Raw genomic sequence first — 19,642 nt, forward strand, 5'->3', positions numbered from 1 at the left:
GTACTTCTTTGCCACTAATATCACGTCTCCTGATTCCTCAGGTGAGTAACAAAGTTGCAAAGGTTGCTGATGATGCCTGCCCTGATTTGTCAGAGTACATCAAATTGTTCTTGATCAATCTTTTTCAGAATTCTACGGAGTAAGTCTAATATTCTTGTCCCATTAGTAGATAAATGATATTATTATGTTTTTTTTTCCTAAAAAACTGATATAAGTCTAAACCAAACCTTTCCCCAAAATGAATGTACATCTATTAAATATTCTTTACTATTCGTGTTCCATTCATGAACCTCTCTGCCTCAAGCTTTCCAAGATGCCGAAACAATGGCATGCTTGCTCATCCTACTTAAGTGTCTCCACAACTGGGACAAGATGGGGTCTAAAGATGGGGATTTCTCTTCCTCAACTAACTTTATACATTTCCTTCGTTTTGGCTAAGTGAATTGTTTTATGTTTTCTAATAATGGGCCAAAGTAAAGTAAAGAAAGACTAGAATGAAGATTGAAGGATAAATGTCATTCCAACTAGCTTGTTTGATAATTCTTGTTATAATAAGTTGTAAACTTTCATATCTAGTAACTTGATTATTTTAGAACTTGCTTGAAACGGAAATAGTTGTGTTACAATTTCCTTCACTAAATTAGGCTGGGAGCCAAAGGAAAAAGATAGCCACTTGGATGTAATGTTAAGAGGCGATATTTTAACTACCCTTGCTGTTTTTGGGCATGATATAACACAAAAAGAAGCAATAGAGCGGTTTCGTGCTTTCCTAGATGATAGAAATACTCTACTTCTACCTTCTGACACGGGAAGGGTCAGTGCATTCAGTTATCTGATAGGTCTATATTGTTGATTTTTGTTCACTTCAATCTAGCAGTCCATTGATCTATTCTCAAATCAAAATATTTGCAGGCTGCATATGTTCTTTGTGATCTGCAGGTATCAACAAATCCAACAGATGGGGTTATGAATCTCTACTAAAAATCTATAGGAGACCGATCTAAGCCGGAGAAAACCCGTTATTCTAAGTACTGCTAGTTCATAGATGAAAGTTTCATTTTTGTTTGCTTGGTAATTGTATGCATCTGAAGTATCTGTTTTATTGTAATACTATAGAAAACCTTTCCTTTAAATTTTGTTTTTACATGTTTTGTAAGTTCACTGACTTCTTGTCCATATTCTGACATTGTTCTTGAAGCTTTGAACATTTTGTTGTCTTCTGAGGTACATTTTCTTTTTTGGTACATCTCTAAGCATTTTTTTTTAATATTAGTCCTAAATTGTTTTTTATTCTTACATAGGTGCGAAGTCAAGATGCCATTTATGGACTTGGAGTAAGCAGGGAAGGCCGTGAAACTGCCTAGAGATGGCTGAAGGTACCTGTAAGTACCCTCCTTTCGGCACTATAGTACACGTGTCCACACACCAAGTCGTATCTTTATCAGTTCGTACCACAGTGTCAGTACATCGTAACGGCCTAGACTCAGGTTATCCCAAATCTTAGCTACAACCATATACGGAAGCAAATCATCTAGCGCAATCCTGGAGATCAGTCAACGCAACAATCAAAGAGACATTAACTTTGTAACATCAGGAGTAATGGAGAATCATCAAGATAGCACACAATGTGGATCTATACCTAATAACGATCTGAAGCAAATAATGAAAGTCAGCTCAAACATCTATAAGTAGAGAGAGATGAACTACGTAAGGTTTGATTCAATTTTACCCCTAGAAACTTGATACGTAGGCAACTCTTGTCCCAAAGAGAGTGCAGCCATTCCCAACCATCCACAACATCAGGTCGTAGACCCAAAATACCAAACCTCTACATTGGGGCCGTCTGTTGGTTCATTTCCTTAAGAAAATAACACACACTCTATTCTCAAGCCTACGAAGCTGGTCAGAGAAACCTCAATGGACACATCATTTCAAATGTTGGCAGACCAGATGAAGACGTTCTAGGAGGCCTTCATCACCTTACAACAATAAAATCAAACGATGCGTGAACAGGCCACCTCCAACGCCAACAACAGCACTCCAGACACATTAGAGAACAACACCATCACAATCCTCACCACCACCACCAATCAAAGACTAGAGGACTTCGCCCAAAGTTTGGAGAAGTCAAACGATAAAGCCAGCACGATCTAGATCGTTTAGAAGATACTCCAAACATACAAGGCGTCACCATTCACCACTGAAATCAGGGACAAGCAGCCTCCCTCAGAATTCATCCAACCAAAGTTCCTGCTGTACGACGGTAGCTCGGGTCCAAGCCAGCACTTAGCTCGTTTCACCCAGATCCTCACATTATACAGCGCTCCAGAGTACGACTACCTGAAGTGCAAACTCTTTCCAACCAGCCTGAAGGACGGAGCCTTAGAATGGTTCCACACGCTCACTCTTGATTAAATCAGCAACTTCGACAAGCTAGCTAAGACGTTCGCAGCGGAGTTCGTCCACAACAAGAAGAAACAAGCCGACCTAGACTCCTTGTTTAAACTCAAGCAAGCACATGGTGAAACGATCTATGCTTTCCTAGGACGTTTCAAGAAAGAACTCCTATCAATGGAGCTAGGCCTAAAAGACAATTTTGCAACTTCTGCATTCACCAACGCCCTCCTGGACGACTCCGACCTAGCATGGTCTCTAATGCACAACAAGCCAGACCGCTTAAACGACCTGTACCACAGAATTGACAAGTACATCAAGTACAAAGAATGGTTGGCCCAGCGCAAGGGAAAAGAAGTCCTCGCAGTTAGCGACAAGCGAGGACCCAAAGAGAGCAATCATTACTCAGGCAACAACAACAACAACAAGGGATCCAACTCCCACAAGCCCTCCTACACAAAACGGGAATTCTCCAACTTCTCCAAGATGCCAAGCCAGATCGTGAAGAAGATTTATACAGCACCGTACTTCAAGCCCAACATCAACAAAGTAATAGCAATCCAAGGACGTCCATACTGCCACTTCCACAAACTCCAACACCATGACACAGATGAGTGTTGGAGCCTCAAGCACTATCTCCAAGACTTAGTTGAAGAGGGAAAATTGAAAGAGTTCCTGCCAGAAAGCGACCTCAGGCATAAGCTGAATGCCAATCGCCACAGAAGCAGGAGCCGAAAGCAATGAACGACCTGCTAATAATAGAAGCAGGAGCAGAACAGCCCGACAATCTAAATCTCTAGGTCGGTCGAGGCACAACAGGAGACAGCACTCCTCCGACCACGACGAGGAAAAGGTAATCAACATGATTACTGATACCTCCAATGATGAAACCTCAGGTCGGGAAAAGCGCAGAAGGGTAGGAGCGCTTCAGGAGATCTACCACCTCTCCTACAAAGCTGAAGTCATCACTCCTACCAACCTTCAATCAACGACTTCCATAACATTCACAGAGGACGACCTAGACAAGGTGTGCCTACCCCACAATGATGCCCTGGTAGTGCACGTCAAAATCAATAGGTGGATAGTCAAAAGAGTCCTCATCGATCCAAGCAGCTCTTGTGACATCCTTTTCTATCAAACGTATAAAGACATGCACCTGCCCGCTCGGTGATGATAGAATCAAACGCACCACTCTATGGGTTCAACAGAGACCGCACATATGCCATTGGAGACGTTATCTTACCAGTCTCCATTGGAGAAAAATAGGACATGGTCAAAACATAAACACATTTCAGCGTGATTGATGTCAAGTCGTCCTACACTGCCATCTTAGGGCACAGGTGGATCCACAATATCCAAGCAGTTCCATCCACCTTGCACCAAGTGTTGTGGTTCCCCGGACCACGAGGCATCATGGAGCTCAGAAGCAACCAACTAGAGGCTCATTGATGTAATCAAATCAGCACAACAACTACGGCCAAACCTCAGGTCGTCCAAAGCTACAAGATCGTCAAGCTTCCAGCCCTCCAACATCAGAAGCTGACAAGCTTAAGGGGAAGCAAGCACAAATAGAACCAGGAGAAAAAGTCAATTTGGTCACAAATGATGACCCAAAGTTTGTTTATGCAGGGGTTGATCTAGACCCCAAGCTCAAGGAGCAACTTGTCAAATTTCTATCTCTCAATAAAGATGTTTTTGCTTGGTCGTATATCGATATGCCTGGTATCGACCCACAGGTCACTTGCCACAAATTAAATGTCAATCCAAATGGCTCTCAAATTTCAGAAAGCTATCAATAAAGAGATAGAAAAGCTCAAAAATATGGGATTCATCAGAGAAGTCGAGTACCCGACCTAGCTAGCTAACATTGTAGCCATTCCCAAAAAGAACGACCAGGTACGACTCTGCATAGACTTCACAAACGTCAACAAACATTGCCCCAAAGACAGCTTCCCCCTTCCAAGAATTGACATATTGGTAGATCAAAGTTGCGAACACGAACTCCTATCATTCATGGACGCATATAGTGGGTACAATCAAATACCACTTGCAGAGGAAGACCAAGAAAAGACGTCCTTGATAACCGAACAAGGAATGTTCTACTACAACGTTCTACCATTCAGCTTGAAGAACGCAGGGGCAACCTACCAAAGACTTATCACAAAGATGTTCAAAGACTTGCTGGGAGACACTATGGAAGTCTACATAGATGACATGGTAGTCAAAAGCGAAAAGGCTAAAGATAACATTTCCCACCTACAAGAAGCCTTTGCAAGATTGCTCCAAAACAAAATGAAGCTCAATCTAGCAAAATGTGTATTTAGGGTAGCTTCAGGGAAATTCCTAGGATACGAGCTCTCCTTGAAATGCCAGAACCAACTTCCAAACAACAAATCTACAAGTTATCTGGCATGGTTTCAGCCCTCAATAGATTCATCTCACGTGCATCTGACAAGTGTAGACCATTCCTACAAATACTGAAGAAAGGCGCAACATTCACATGGACAGACAAATGCTACAAATCTTTCAACGACCCAAAAGCTTACCTATCAACTCCACCCGTCCTGTCCAAACCAACTGAAGGAGAGACGCTGGGGCTTTACCTTGCAACTACTGACTTAGCCAACAGCTCGGTCCTATTTCACAAAAACGAGGGAATCGAAAAACCAGTCTACTTCACCAGCAAGTCGTTAGCAGAAGCAGAAAAACATTACTCTGCATTAGAGAAAACAAAATTGTCTTTGCTCTACTCTGCTCGAAAGTTCCGACCTTACTTCCAAGCATGGTCATCACAGATGTACCCATCAAACAGGTCTTGAGTTCCAACAACAAAATAGCTTGCATGGCCAAATGGGCTGAAAAACTTGGTGAGCATCACATCGAGTTCATTCCTAGAACGTCTCGCAAAGGCCAGGTCGTTGTTGACTTCCTGGCTGACTTCCCCGTCGAGGATGTCCACTGGGAACCCGAGCCTATCACAACATTCCATCAACCAACCACCCCAGACATATGGCACCTCTACGTAGATGGAGCGTGCAACAATAGTGGCAGTGGACTAGGGTTGTGTTAACTTCACCAGAAGGAACACAACTATAGAAGTCAATCAAGATCGATTTCACAACATCAAATAATGAAGCGGAATATGAGGCATTGATCACAGGCCTCCGCATGGCACAACAACTACAAGTCAAGAAGCTAAATGCTCACAGTGACTCACAACTAATCGTCAAGCAGATCACCAAAGAGTATGTAACAAATGGAGCAAACCTGGCCAAATACACTCAGGTCATCAATGACATCATCAGCTCGTTCAAAACATTCTCCTTAGAACACATTCCCCGAGAAGGCAACAGACATGCAAACAATTTGGCTTTCTTAGCCTCGAAAACCCAAGAGGCATGTCCTAGCACAGTCTACATTGACATCCTGGAAAGGCCCGCTTACCAGCAAGAAAGTATCAATAGCCTCACAGACTTTCAGCCCTCATCCGAAGAAGAGATCACACAATCTTGGATAGGCCCATTTCTGAAATTTATCCTACATGGGGAAATCCTAGCATAAGCAAAGAGCGCTCGTGCCGTACAATTCCGAGCTCCCAGATACACCATAATCAGTGGACGATTGTTCCGTAAATCCACAAAAGGACCCCACCTAAGGTGCATAACTCCAAGCGAATGCCAACTCATCTTCGACGAAATTTACAAAGGTGAATGTGGCAACCATGCAGGAGCACAATCTCTAGCTTATAAAGCAATTGCCCAAGGGTATTATTGGGTTGAAGTAATCCACTAGTTTAAGTAAAAAAAGTCCACCTCATCAACTTCATATGGACCAATATCATCACAAGATTTGGTCTACCCCACACCCTTGTCATGGACAACGGAACCCAATTTGCTAGCTCACAAGTCAAGGCATTTCTACAAAAATGGCACATCATTTAAGCATTTTCTACACCTAGATATGCACAAAGCAATGGTCAGGCAGAGGCTACCAACAAATCAATCAAAGAAAATCTCCAAAAGAAGTTGGAAAGCAAGAAAAGCCAATGGTCAGAACAACTCGAGAACATCCTATGGGCATACAAAACAACAGCCAGAGCCAGTACCAATGAGTCTCATTTCACACTTTGCTTCAGAACAAAAGCAATCATACCATCGGAGCTCACAATCACCACCACATGATCTGAAATCGTCGAATCAGGAGACAATGACAACATCTTGGCAAAATAAGTCGATCTCCTAGAAGAGCGAAGAGAAACAACTGCAATATCCTTAGCTCAGTACCACCAAACAATCCAACGATCTTACAACAAGAAGGTCGTCCCAAGAAATTTCTAAGCTGGCGACCTAGTCCTTAAAAAGACACTAGCTCCAGCCAAGCTCGACCCAACATGGGAGGGCCCCTACATTGTAGACAAAGTAGTCGAAAATGGAGCATACTGGATCAAAACTCAGCTTGATGATATGCTTCCCCGACCTTGGAACACAGCTATCCTCAAACGATTTTATCAATAGTCTTTTTCCAGATGTATTAGTCAATATGAATAAACATTTTATCAGCATTTCATGTACAAATGTCATCTTTGCATCACATGAATACCACGCATCTTACACTAAGCTACCCAATCTGGGACATCACAATGACAGGTCGTATACCAAAGTCAAAGTTAAGAACAACTCAACTACAATTACCACGTAGTGGTTAATTACCAATAAATCCAACCCAAGGTCCCCCAAAAGGACTCTAAATCAACTTAACACCAACGTCAGGGTTAAACATGATTCAACTGTAATTGCCACGCAATTATTAGTCAAATACAAACATAAAGGACCCCCAAAAGGACCCAAAGTCAACTTACGACCTTGGAACAGGGTTAAGCTTGGCTCAACTATAACTACCACTCAAAGGCTAGTTATCAATCAATCGGAGTTCCCCCAAAAGGAACGACCAAATCAAACACACAAAAGGAGACCTAGGTGATAGCTACGCTCATCTAATCAGGTCGTGAACCAAACAATCATGACCTTTGAACATCAGACGATCTACCATAGTTCAACAGGTTGTCAAGACTGCTACTATGCAACACAGGTCATCATACAACAAATCAAAAAGCAATAAAAACAATCACATTCATGCAACATTCAAAGACAATATCAAAGCAGAACAAGTAAGTAATTTAAATATTTTACTTCTTACAAAAATTTGGTTAGATACTAGAGGCCCCCAGGTTATCCTGAGAAAATGACCTCAGCACCCCCCATCATAAAAAAATTCAGTTATCAGTATCAAACAAGAGAAATATTTAAACACTGTTCAAAGAAGCTTTAACCAAACCTCAAAACAAAGAAGAACAAGATCAATTGACATAAGGAAAATTCTCCACATTCAAGGGATCCAGTTGGCAGCCCTCTTCACCAACAGAGCTGCTTGTCGGATCACCACTTGCATCCAACACTTCGGGAGCAACATCTTTAGTAGGCTGAGCAGCACCCAGGTCGGCTGTTAGATCTGGTCGTATACTAGCATCTAGAACATCACTATCCACAGCTACTGTTGTAGCCCCACTTTCGACCAACCTCTTGAGGGTTTTGTATTTACGTTCTAGTTCCATGAAGTCATCTACTAGAACATAAGCATCCCCACTCTCTACCAAATTGACCAAGTTGTTATATTCTTTTTGAACTCTTTTAGCAACGTCCTGCGCTCGCTTGGTCTCATTAACCCAATGATGAACCTCCACCCTAGAAGCATCAAGTGTTGGTTACAGTAAGGCCACCTTCCCAGCCAAATCCCTGACCTACGACCTCAGTCCCATCACTTCAGCCCTCTCCACCTCTTGCACAACCACCAACTTGTCATAAGCCTCCTTGGCCGCATCCAGCTCCTTCTTGTACAGGTTAGAGATAGTGGCCATCTCCTTCACTTTCCTGTACATGGCCAGAACCTGACAAAACCAACAAAATAAGTCAGATCGGAAAGATACTAATAGAGCACAAACAGAGATCAGATGGACAGTTACGAAGCACAAGGAGCGATCCATATCTCTCAGGTTCGCCCCCAGATCCTTCCCAGTCTCCAACTAGAGCTTGTCCCCATCCAGGGCAAAACTCTCCAGCAGTCTTCCAGCAACTGATGAAGATTTGAAACTACAATCCAAGTTCTTCACCAGCTTGGTCAACCCACTCAATGGGTCATAGTAGCTAACCACCCGATCCGAGACGACATTAGCACTCTTGCCACTTAGGGCTGCACTCCCCGACCCTTTGTATTTCTGGGCAGCAGGCTCAGTCTCACTAGCCTTCTTCTTGCCCTAGGCATCAACTACCCCCACATCAACCGCCAGCTTCTTTCAGGTTCATCTTCTTCAAAAGAGCCCGACTTGAAGAGGTACGACCTTACCCAGCACTAAGTCGTTCCTCTGACTCAGTTCGGGACCTCTTCGCCCCCTCAGGCTCAGCCACCTCAGAGCGCCTCTTCAGCTGAGGCCTCCGAAAAGGAGCAGGACCATCACCAGCTCCCCCAACACTTCCACCAGCAACACGACCAGATTGGTCACCATCACCCCCCTCAGCACTTCTTAGAGCAAAACGGCTATCAGCAGCTCCTCCAGCCGTTCTCACTCCAGAAACAGGTGCCCTCCTTTGGCTCTCCGTCTCCATCTCAGTGCCCGAGCTAAAATCATAGATGTAAAAAATGAGCTTGCGAGCCCTCTTCTTTTGCTCCACCTTTTTTCGGTTGATCTTCTCCCCTCCACGCTTCTTAAAGTAGTGGGCAACCTCCCCCAAGATAGCTCGTTTCTCCTCCCAATTTGATAAGAGCCCAAAACTGTAGTTTTAACCCTGTAACAGTCAATCTTTTTAGATCAATTATGTGAGTAATAATTAAGAGTTAATACTGATTACGTGTTTTTATGCGTTTCAGGCTTCAAAGTCAATTATGTGCAGAAATGTGCCACTTTGATGAGATAAAAGAGCAATGGTTGGTTGCTAAGGAGTTCTGTGATTAAAGGCCAAGATTCAAGAAGACAAAGTCTTTTGAAAGCCCGGTCAAAGCTGAAAAGTCAAAGTCAACGCGGGCAGAAACAGTGCACAAAGTCAGCAGAACTTCCAAAGACCATATCTTTAGACTTAGACCTCGGAATTGGGCCTACCTTATGTCAAAACGACCGGCTCGGAAAGAGCTTTCCAATGGTCCAAGCCTTGGCCCAATCAGAGGAGCAAAAATGGATGAAAAATCTGTCGAAGTCAACTGCAGCTGAAGAGGCCTTTTTGGACTGAAAGAATTGGGTTTTGGGCCTGATTCTCTGGCCCAAAACATGGCTCCAAGCCCATGCACGATTTTTGGATCTGAACATATAAAAACAAAAGTTTAGCTCTTTGTTAATGGTAGCTAGTTAGACCTAAAATTATAGATAATTCTAGATCTAGTTTTCATTAAATAAAATTAAGTTTAGTTTAAATTCAATTCTTGTTTTAGATTAAACTCTTAGATCATTGTTCTTCATTAGTTTGATAAATAAAATAGTTAGTTTGTCAATTTAGATTTTTGTCATTTACAATTGTTTAGATCTAAATTCTTTTATTACTTGTTATTCATTTCTTAGTTATTACCTGAGATTTCAATCATTGTTTAGATAAATTGCATAAGAATAGAATTTTTATATGATGTCTAGTTTTAAATCAATGGGAAATGATAGTAGTATGAATCAAGGCTAAACCTCCATTAGAGGGGTTGAAGAAGCCTTGATGACGCTTGATCTTTGTTAAACTTAGAAATCGTCGTGATAATTATTCTACTCTAGAAACGATTAATTCACCATGAGAATGGGTTTAATCGCTCACATGCTAGTTATGAATTGGTAGAAATGTCATGTATAATTAGGGATTATAATTACTATTTTGATATGCGAAATGCGAAGCATTCAATTTGGATCACGACGAGTCTCTGTTAGTAGTATTAAGTCGAGTTAAGGTAGATTCAATTCCCTTTAATTCTTTATCTAGATTCAAACCCTTAGCATTCTATCATTTCATTATTCGTAACTTGTTAATTGAATTCACCTCGTAGTATAGAGTTCCCCTCGTAAACCTCTCATTAGACTTAAGACCGATTAGTTAACTAGAAAACATTCCATGCTAGAGAACTAGGAGTGGAACAAATTTGTTACTCCACTCTATTTCGATAGAATTGAGAGTAGAAAACTTGATAAATATAGGCTCGTAATAAGTTTTAGTTTACTTACGTTTTGAGTTTCATCGTTCATTTCGTAGGTAAACTATCATTTTTATGTTTATCAAATGGCGCCGCTGCCATCTTAGTTACCTTTAGCATTGTTTTCATAGTATAATTAGTCATTTTTAACTCCCATTAAACCCACCCACCCTTGTTTGATTCATACTGTGGTTGTCCGTTTCAGCATTGAAAAGGTCCGCGAAAAATTACACCGAAGCGCCGACACTGCGCTCAAACCAGAGCGCACTTCAAACGCCGGAACCTTGAGCGACCAGCGCCCAAATCGAAAGCACGACCATAAAACATTGTAACTTGAAGTTACACGAGCGACCGACTTCAAAGTGAGCGACCAGCCCTAAGCTGAATTTTGCCGGATTTCCACAGGTTTGTTTCGAACTTCGAGTTTTTAAGTTTTTCAGTGTTCTAACTGGTTATATACACTGAACACGTGTAAACAAGACGCTATTCATAAGCGAAGCAAGGACACAATCAGGTATTCCTTTCTTCTATACCTCGCATCTCCAGTTAGAGGTTTATACTAATATATCAAGATTGTTTGGAGGGTTGTCGTGTTTAGACTTAGACTTGCATGAGATTAAGGTCTGGTCGGAGAAAAACACCGAACGTAATTAACCGTCAACGTCAACAAACAAGTCTATCGAGTATACCAATCACTACACCTCTAGCTATTATTCCTCCCACCACACCTAACATAATGGCTGAAGAAAGAGAGACTCCTCTCTCCGACTTTTACAAAGCCTTGAGCGATAGCCCTAAATCTTGCATCGTTCTAGCAGACCCAGTGGGGGATTTTCGAATTCCCCCAAACATATTTAATTTGTTACCCATTTTCCATGGTTTAGACCATGAAAAACCTTATCAACACATGCGTAGGATTTAACAAGTCCTTACAACATTCCATCATCCTACGGTTGGTGCGGAACAAATTAAACTGAGGGTATTTCCCTTCACCTTAGCCCGATAAAGCAGTCTTTGGTTAACTGCCCAAGCGCCTAACTCTGTGGACTCGTAGGCTAAACTTGTTCAGCTGTTTATGGAACATTTTTACCCACCCCTATAAACGGATGAGATGCTTTCCAAGATTCATTTTTTTCGACAGAATCCTCATGAATCATTTTCTGAGGCTTGGAATTGTTTCACCGATCTGCTTATAGAGTGTCCACACCATAACCTAGCAAAAGACACGTTAGTTCGTGCCTTTTTCAAAGGACTTCTACACCACCATAAAGAAGTCCTTGACATAATGAATGGGGGTAGTTTCCTAAGTAAATGAGCCTCGGAGGCTTACAAATTTTTAGAAGATCAAACTAAACGCAATAATAATTGGGGGTAGTGATGATATCCCCCGCTCTGCTAGTTCTTCTTCAACAGTTAAGGCCGCCGGTATGTTTGAGATGAAACCCGATCCAGAACTTAAAAATTTAATCAAATCTCTAACTAAAAAGGTTGAGTCTATTTCTGTTCAACAAAAGCTTATCCCCGTTATGAATGTAAACTCCAACCCATGTAATTTCTGTTTGAGTCCTAAGCACCCTGACTCCTATTGTCCTCTCGCCTATGAACAACAACAATTAGAGCAAGATAATGTTTGCTCCATTAATAGTTATCCTATTCCTAATGCCCCATGGAGACAACATCCCAACTTTAGTTGGCGAAACAATCAACAAGTTACACCTCCAGGGTTTAATAACCAAAATATTAGGCAAGCAAACAATTATAACCAAGCTCCACCTAGACAAGGACAAGGTCGGGGAATTATAATAATTATAACAACCAAAGCCTTAAACCACCACAAGGTCTAGCACAAGGTCGGGGTAATTATAATAGTTATAATACCAATAGAGGTATCGCCCGTTAACAATAGTAACTATCACAACCCACCCATAAATAATCAACGTGAGATAGTTCCACCCACACCACCACCGACTACTACACCTACACAACCGGATCGTTATCGACGCCTTTATACAAGTTACCCAACAACTTTTCCAAACAATGACTCAATCAAACCAACAGATCTTACAATCCATAAATCGGGGCATACAACAATTAGCCCAAGAGAAAACCCAACCAAAAGGCGTGTTTCCGGACAAAGCGATACCAAACCCTAAAATAGCAAACACACGACCTTTGAGGTAAACGGTAATACTAGTACGGAAACTACAATCGTAGGTGACCTCAATGCCATCACCACTCTCCGTTCTGGAAGAGTGGTTGATAACAAAGTAACTATGCCTATAGTTACCCCATCAGTACTCCCTACACCGGATATCGAACTAGATACCGAAATAGAAACTGAAGAGCTTACCACTATAGAGGTACCAGTTAAACAACAAACTAAGAAACAGAAAGCCAAGGTTACACATCAAGTCGAGCCATACGCTAAATATAGAGCGAAACCACCGTTCCCTCAGAAATTAGCCATGCTAACCAGGGATACAAACTTTAAGGAGATTAGGAACGTTTTCAAGAATCTAACGATAAACCTTCCTTTTCTCGAAGCTATTAAAAAGCTACCTAACCATGCTAAGTTTCTTAAAGAGTTGTGCACTACTAGGCGTAAGACCAACATACCTAAAGACGCCTTTTCTAACTGAGCGGTTCCCAACTTTATCCGAAAATAATGGAATTGTTAAGTACAAGGACCACGGTCGATCCCTATCAGAAAATGCACCTTATAGGAGATTCCCACACGACGACCGCTTTATTAGACCTGGGGGTGAGTGTTAACTTACTCCCATATTATTTGTATAAACAAATAGGTCTACAGGAAATGCAACCTACAAGAATAATGTTGCAGTTAACGGACAGGTCAATTAAGTATCCTAAGGGTGTAGTGGAAAACGTGCTTGTTAAGGTTCAGGATTTCTACTATCCTGCTGATTTTGTTATCCTCGATACAGAAGTAGCTAACGACTCTGTACCGATCATCTTAGGGTGCCCCTTCTTTGCAACTGCAAATGCGCTTATAAATTGCCGCGATGGTAAGATGTCCTTATCTTTTGGCCATCTTTCTCTTGAAGTAAATATTTTTAAAATGATGAAATAGTTACCAGAATCGTCTATAGATGGGGAGGTTAGCATGATTGAGAGCTTAGCTCAAGATTATTTTAACAACACTTTTCCCGAAAATAATATGTATAAATACCTTTCTTTTAGAACTTCAGATTTTGTAAATGACTCCTACTTAGAGGAAGTCAACACCATCCTTGAGTCCACACCAATTGTAGACCCTTCGGTTGCTCCATATACTGAGTATGAAGACTTACTACCTAAGCAAGTATTCATTATGCAAAATGGGGACCCTGATGAAACATCTATTGATTTTCCTTCCACCCCAGTGCTTAAACCTCTTCCCCCAAAGTTAAAATATATTCAACTTGATCCGGATGGTAGTCATCCGGTAATTATATCTTCTCAGTTAACTAAGGGTGAAGAGACACGTTTAATCCGGGTGATTAGGGAACATCGGTCTGCGATTGGTTGGTCCCTAGCCGACATTAAGGGAATTGACCCTAATGTTTGCACTCATCGCATCCATTTGGAGGATAACGCGAAGACTTCTCACGAACCTTAGCGTCGTCTGAACCCTGCCATGAAAGAGGTGGTTAGGGAAGAAGTCTTACGATTACTCGATGCGGGTATCATATACCCAATCTCTGATAGCAAATGGGTAAGCCCCATTCATGTAGTTCCTAAGAAATCGGGAGTTACCATGGTACGTAACGGAAAGGGTGACTATGTTGTCACACAAGGTCCTATGAAATGGAGAATCTGTATTGATTACAGACGTTTAAATGCTATGACATGAAAGGATCACTTTCCTTTACCTTTTATAGATCAGATGCTCGAACGCCTAGCTGGTCATGCTTTTTATTGTTTTCTGGATGGCCACTCAGGCTATTTTCAGATTATTATTGATATTGATGACCAAGAAAAGACTACCTTCACATGTCCCTTTGGAACGTATGCCTATAAACGAATGCCTTTTGGCCTTTGTAATGCTCCTAGTACCTTCCAGCGGTGTATGCTTCATATATTTAGTGACATGGTAGAGCGCTTTATGGAAGTTTTCATGGATGATTTTTCTATCTATGGAGACTCCTTCACAGACTGCTTGTCTAACCTGTCTAAGGTTTTGACATGGTGTGAAGAAAAGAGCCTCGTTTTAAACTGGGAAAAGTGTCATTTCATGGTGAAAAAGGGCATAGTACTAGGTCACATTGTATCTAGTGATGGCATCGAAGTCGATAAAGCCAAACTAGATAAGATAGTGACTCTACCTAAACCACGGACTGTCCGTGATATTAGAGCCTTTCTAGGCCATGTAGGTTTTTATAAGTGATTTATTAAAGATTTCTCGAAAATAGCTAGGCCTTTAACTAATCTGCTTTTAAAGGATGTAATCTTTGATTTTAATTTTAACTGTAAGCAGCTTTTGAAACTTTAAAAGCCACCTAACCTCTCTGCACCAATTATACACCTCCCGATTGGTCTAAACCTTCGAACTCATGTGTGATGCTAGTGATTATGCAGCTTGGTGCCGTCTTTGGGACGTAAACTAGATAATAAGTCCATTGTTATTTATTATGCTAGTAAAACCTTAAACGATGCTCAACTGAATTATTCAACTACCAAAAAAAATTCTTTAGCTGTCATTTATGCTTTAGATAAGTTTCGATCCTTATTTGGTTGGTTCTAAAACTTTAGTTTACACGGACCATGCAGCCCTTAAGTACCTTCTTGCAAAAGGATGCTAAGCAGAGATTAATCCAATGGATCCTTCTCCTGCAAGAGTTCACATTAGAAATAAAGGACAAAAAAGGGGTCGAAAACGTAGTTGCCGACCACTTATCTAGACTTACAAACGACGATAATAGTAATTCTGAGTCCATACCGGACTCCTTTCTGGATGAGCATCTGTATGCTATTTTTTCAGCACCATGGTATGCTGACATTGTAAATTATTTAGCGGCTGATGTTATGCCTTATAATTGGTCAAGAAATGAACGTAAGAAGTTCTTGGCCAGAGTTAAGTTATACTACTGGGATGAGCCCTACCTTTTTAAGTATTGTGCGGATCAGATTATTCGTCGTTGCATTCCCTAGTGGGAATATAATGAAGTTCTATCGTTCTGCCATGACAAAGAGTGTGGTGGCCATTTTAGTGGAATGAAAACAGCCGCTAAAGTTCTTCAATGTGGATTTTATTGGCCTACCTTTTTTAAGGATGCCCAAGTGCATTGCAAGACGTGTATTCATTGCCAACAACTTGGGCGAATCACGAAGTGTAATATGATACCATTAAATCCAATCTTGATAGTAGAAATTTTTGACGTTTGGGGCATTGATTTCATGGGTCCCTTCCCTATTTCCCACGGTTTCATTTATATTCTAGTTGTCGTGGACTACGTGTCTAAATGGATAGAGGCCATGGCTTGCCGTAGCAATGACCATAAGATAGTTGTATTTTTTATTAAGGAGTATATTTTCTGTCGGTTTGGCATTCTTAAAGCCATCATTAGTGATGGTGGAACACATTTTTGCAAAAGAGTTATTGCATCCCTAGTAAAAAAGTATGGAGTTACACACAAAGTAGCAACTCCTTATCATCCACAAACTAGCGGACAAGTAGAAGTTTCTAATAGGGAAATCAAAAAGATTTTAGAAACAACTGTAAAATCCCGATAGGAAAAAGACTGGTCGGCGTCTATCGGATGCCTTATGGGCGTATAGGACGACTTTCAAAACTCCTATAGGTATGTCTCCCTTTAGACTTGTATTTGGGAAACCATGTCATTTGCCCGTTGAATTAGAGCACCGTGCTCTGTGGGCTATAAAAAGCCTTAACTTCAATATTGATGAAGCGGGTGTCAAACACAAGTTGCAATTGAATGAGCTTGAAGAAATCCGTAGCGATTCTTACGATCTCGCGAATGATTATAAAGCTAACATGAAACGTGTTCATGATAAGCAAATCTTGCGCAAAGAGTTTGTGGTTGGTCAAAAGGTCTTTCTTTACAACTCCCGTCTACATATTTTCCCTGGGAAACTAAATACCTGTTGGTCTGGTCCTTTTCTAGTTACTGAAGTCACCCCTTACGGGTCAATCACCTTGGTAAATCTCAAGGACAACAATACCTTTCAAGTTAATGGTCAACGGTTAAAACATTTTCACGAACTTCTGTCCCCTGATGTAGAGGAAGTCCTTTTACAGGACCCTGTCTATGAGGATTGACCTTTGTCATTTGGTGTACTTCCTTTCACTTCCATATAGTGGTAAGTGCACCATTCAAGTAACCGGCCCTCCCTATGGAGTGTGTGGCTATAAGTACCGGATCCTAAGTCCACGTTTCACATAATTCACGTTTTCCACTTTTGCATGTTTTCTCAGTTTTTGAGTCATGTTTCTCTATGGGGTGAATTATGTATTTATTGTTTTTCGTTTTTCTTATAATAAAATAATAAAAATAAAAATAATAAAATAATAAAAAAATAATAAAAAAATAATAAAAAAAATCTAAAATCATAGAAATAGCAATCCAACAAGTCTTGGGTATCTGACTTTAAACGACCCACGCGTAAAACAAATTTTGTGTTTAAAAATTTGTTTGGGGGTGGGCAGTCAGTCTTTCTATCCGGATTGCTCGAACTTTCCATTTGTGTTGCTTAGGCCCATTAGTTGTAGTTCATTTGGGTTGACGTTATCTAAAACTTAGATTCCTTCGTTCGCATAACTTACATCACACACGCACTTTGAGGCATTTTTCCACCTTCTTATACGTCAACCATGGTTGGAATTGAGTGTTTTATGGATCATTGGATTGGAAATTCTCTACTGATCATTTCCATAACTCATTCGCCAAAATCGGACCAGTAACGAAGCGGCAAATTGAATTTGAAATTGCGAAAAAAAATCGGAATTCAAATTGGGCTTGGGCCCAAACTTCACAAGACCGGCAAAGACACCTCCCCTTCCTTCCCAAATGAACAGTATCACGTTCTAATCCCACCACCGCCATTAACAAAGTTTTCAACCTAAAAAAAAAAAAAAAAAAAAGAAAACCTAACTACACCCACGCCAAGCATTTAGATCAAACTGAAATCTTCTCCAACCATTACCACCACCAACTCCACCAATTTTAAAACTCCGAAAACAGCCACCAATTCAAGCTTCAACCTGCCACCGTACCCACCATCCCCACCACCGTTGTTTTTAGTTGTTTTTCATCAAACTCGCTTCCTCCACCGTCTACAAAACCATTGGTTGTTTCAAAAACTTCAATAGCGCTACGACGAAGAATTGTGCCAGAGCACACGCGATTCAAGGCCGACGCTTCATCATTTTACTTTTACGACGGAGATGATTAGGAGAAATTGGAATGGACTGTGGTAATTTCGACCGAGGAATTCTATCACTACGATTTGGTATAACAGTTTTATAAGAAGCGAATTGAGGGGCAAGGATTTTCATTAAGGTAGTAGGAACGAGGAGGAAAGTAACGAGGCGGTTGTTGGCTGAGTTGTTAGGAATTACACCCGAAAAGCAACCTAGAAATTGACCATTCAGGAATCCCAAAGATATCTTTGGAGTTCCCGCTTTGATGAAAGATACCGTGGAGAGGGTGAATACAATACGAAGTTCTCATTGCGTTAAGCCAGTAACCACGAAACCAATCAACCGGGTCAGAAGCTCGGTGGATTGGTAAGAACGCCCCTGGAAAGACAAAGTCACGACATCGGCCAGTAATGTCCGCGACGTTCTCTGGATTTTGCAAACTAATAAGTATAATTTCTGCATCCTCGAATTAATTTTTAATGTGATTAGAGGAGGGAAAAGCATGGCTTCTCTTCCCGTATTGATCACTAAGATCATGCTCTCATTTAGAGCTGTCGCAAAATCTGCTCCTATTAAGATCAAATTGCATTCTAATGCAAGTATTTATACAGGATTGCATCCAAGAGACTTGGTCGTTGTCTGAAGGAAATGTGGTTGAGTCGGAGGATGAAAGGGAGGATATGACATGTCTGGATGACGATGCATTAGATAGTTGTAGATCTAATTTAGAACGCATGCAAGTGTTCCAAACTGGCTTGCGTTGCGTTTATAGTATTTGTGAAGATATCTGAGATAGACAGATTGTAGTTCGAAATAAGAAAACGAACCTTCAGACGAGACTTGAAATGCTCGAAAGGGGTCAGGACGATATTTTGTCTAACATGGAGACTATCCACCAGCATCACCAAGCCCAGTATGCAGTACTCAAGACTGAGATGGAAGCACAACGCTTGCTCCAAATAGAGATGCTACGACGCATGCCACCCGTAGAGGATTCTGTTTCAGCCGAGTCTGAGAGGCATGAGCGTCGTCGCCGAAGGACAGATGGCTAAAGCCATTCTTCATCCCAGAACCAATCTCCATCTCAGGGTCCATCTTCATCACATGGCTAGGTGTTCACCATCAGTTTGTGTTCGCTGTTATTTCATTGTTTTTATTGTTTTATTAGTTGGATTTTAATTCAGTTGTTAAATTTAAATATTAATGTGTTTGTTTTATGTTGTTTGGATTTAAATTTTATTTTTAATATAATTGGTTATTTTTGAATTGTGTGTGTTTTTATCTTTAATCCCACCTTCCCGAATTGTTTGGGGGTGGTAATATTTATACCGAGCATAATTCGTTATATGATCATCTTCTGTAAAGTTATCTTGGAGTAAAGGTTGAGAATTTGGCCAATATCGGCATATCTATGATTATGTGTGGTGGTAGCATGAAATCCAGGAGAGTTTAGAAGTTACTATTCTAAATCCAGTATAAAAGATACCAGGGTTGTTAGAAAATCAAGAATATGGTTTGTTTCCGTTTCCGGGTTTGGAAATTTTCTATTTTCGGAAATTGCCTTAAACAATTTGGCAACTTGCCGATTCGTTTTGGAAGCTCAAAACCTATTTAAACTTCTTTCATTCTACACTCACAACCCACACTACACCCCAC

The 19,642-nt window shown here is 41.0% G+C and overlaps 1 pseudogene; it reads left to right on the forward strand.

Annotated features, from left to right (window-relative positions):
- The window catches only part of LOC147497840 (aminopeptidase M1-like), a 42,574-nt pseudogene that overhangs the window by 9,852 nt on the left and 13,080 nt on the right, over window positions 1-19,642 (forward strand).

Source organism: Coptis chinensis, chromosome 5, assembly GCF_015680905.1.
Source record: "Coptis chinensis isolate HL-2020 chromosome 5, ASM1568090v1, whole genome shotgun sequence".
NCBI classification, from domain to species: domain Eukaryota; kingdom Viridiplantae; phylum Streptophyta; class Magnoliopsida; order Ranunculales; family Ranunculaceae; genus Coptis; species Coptis chinensis.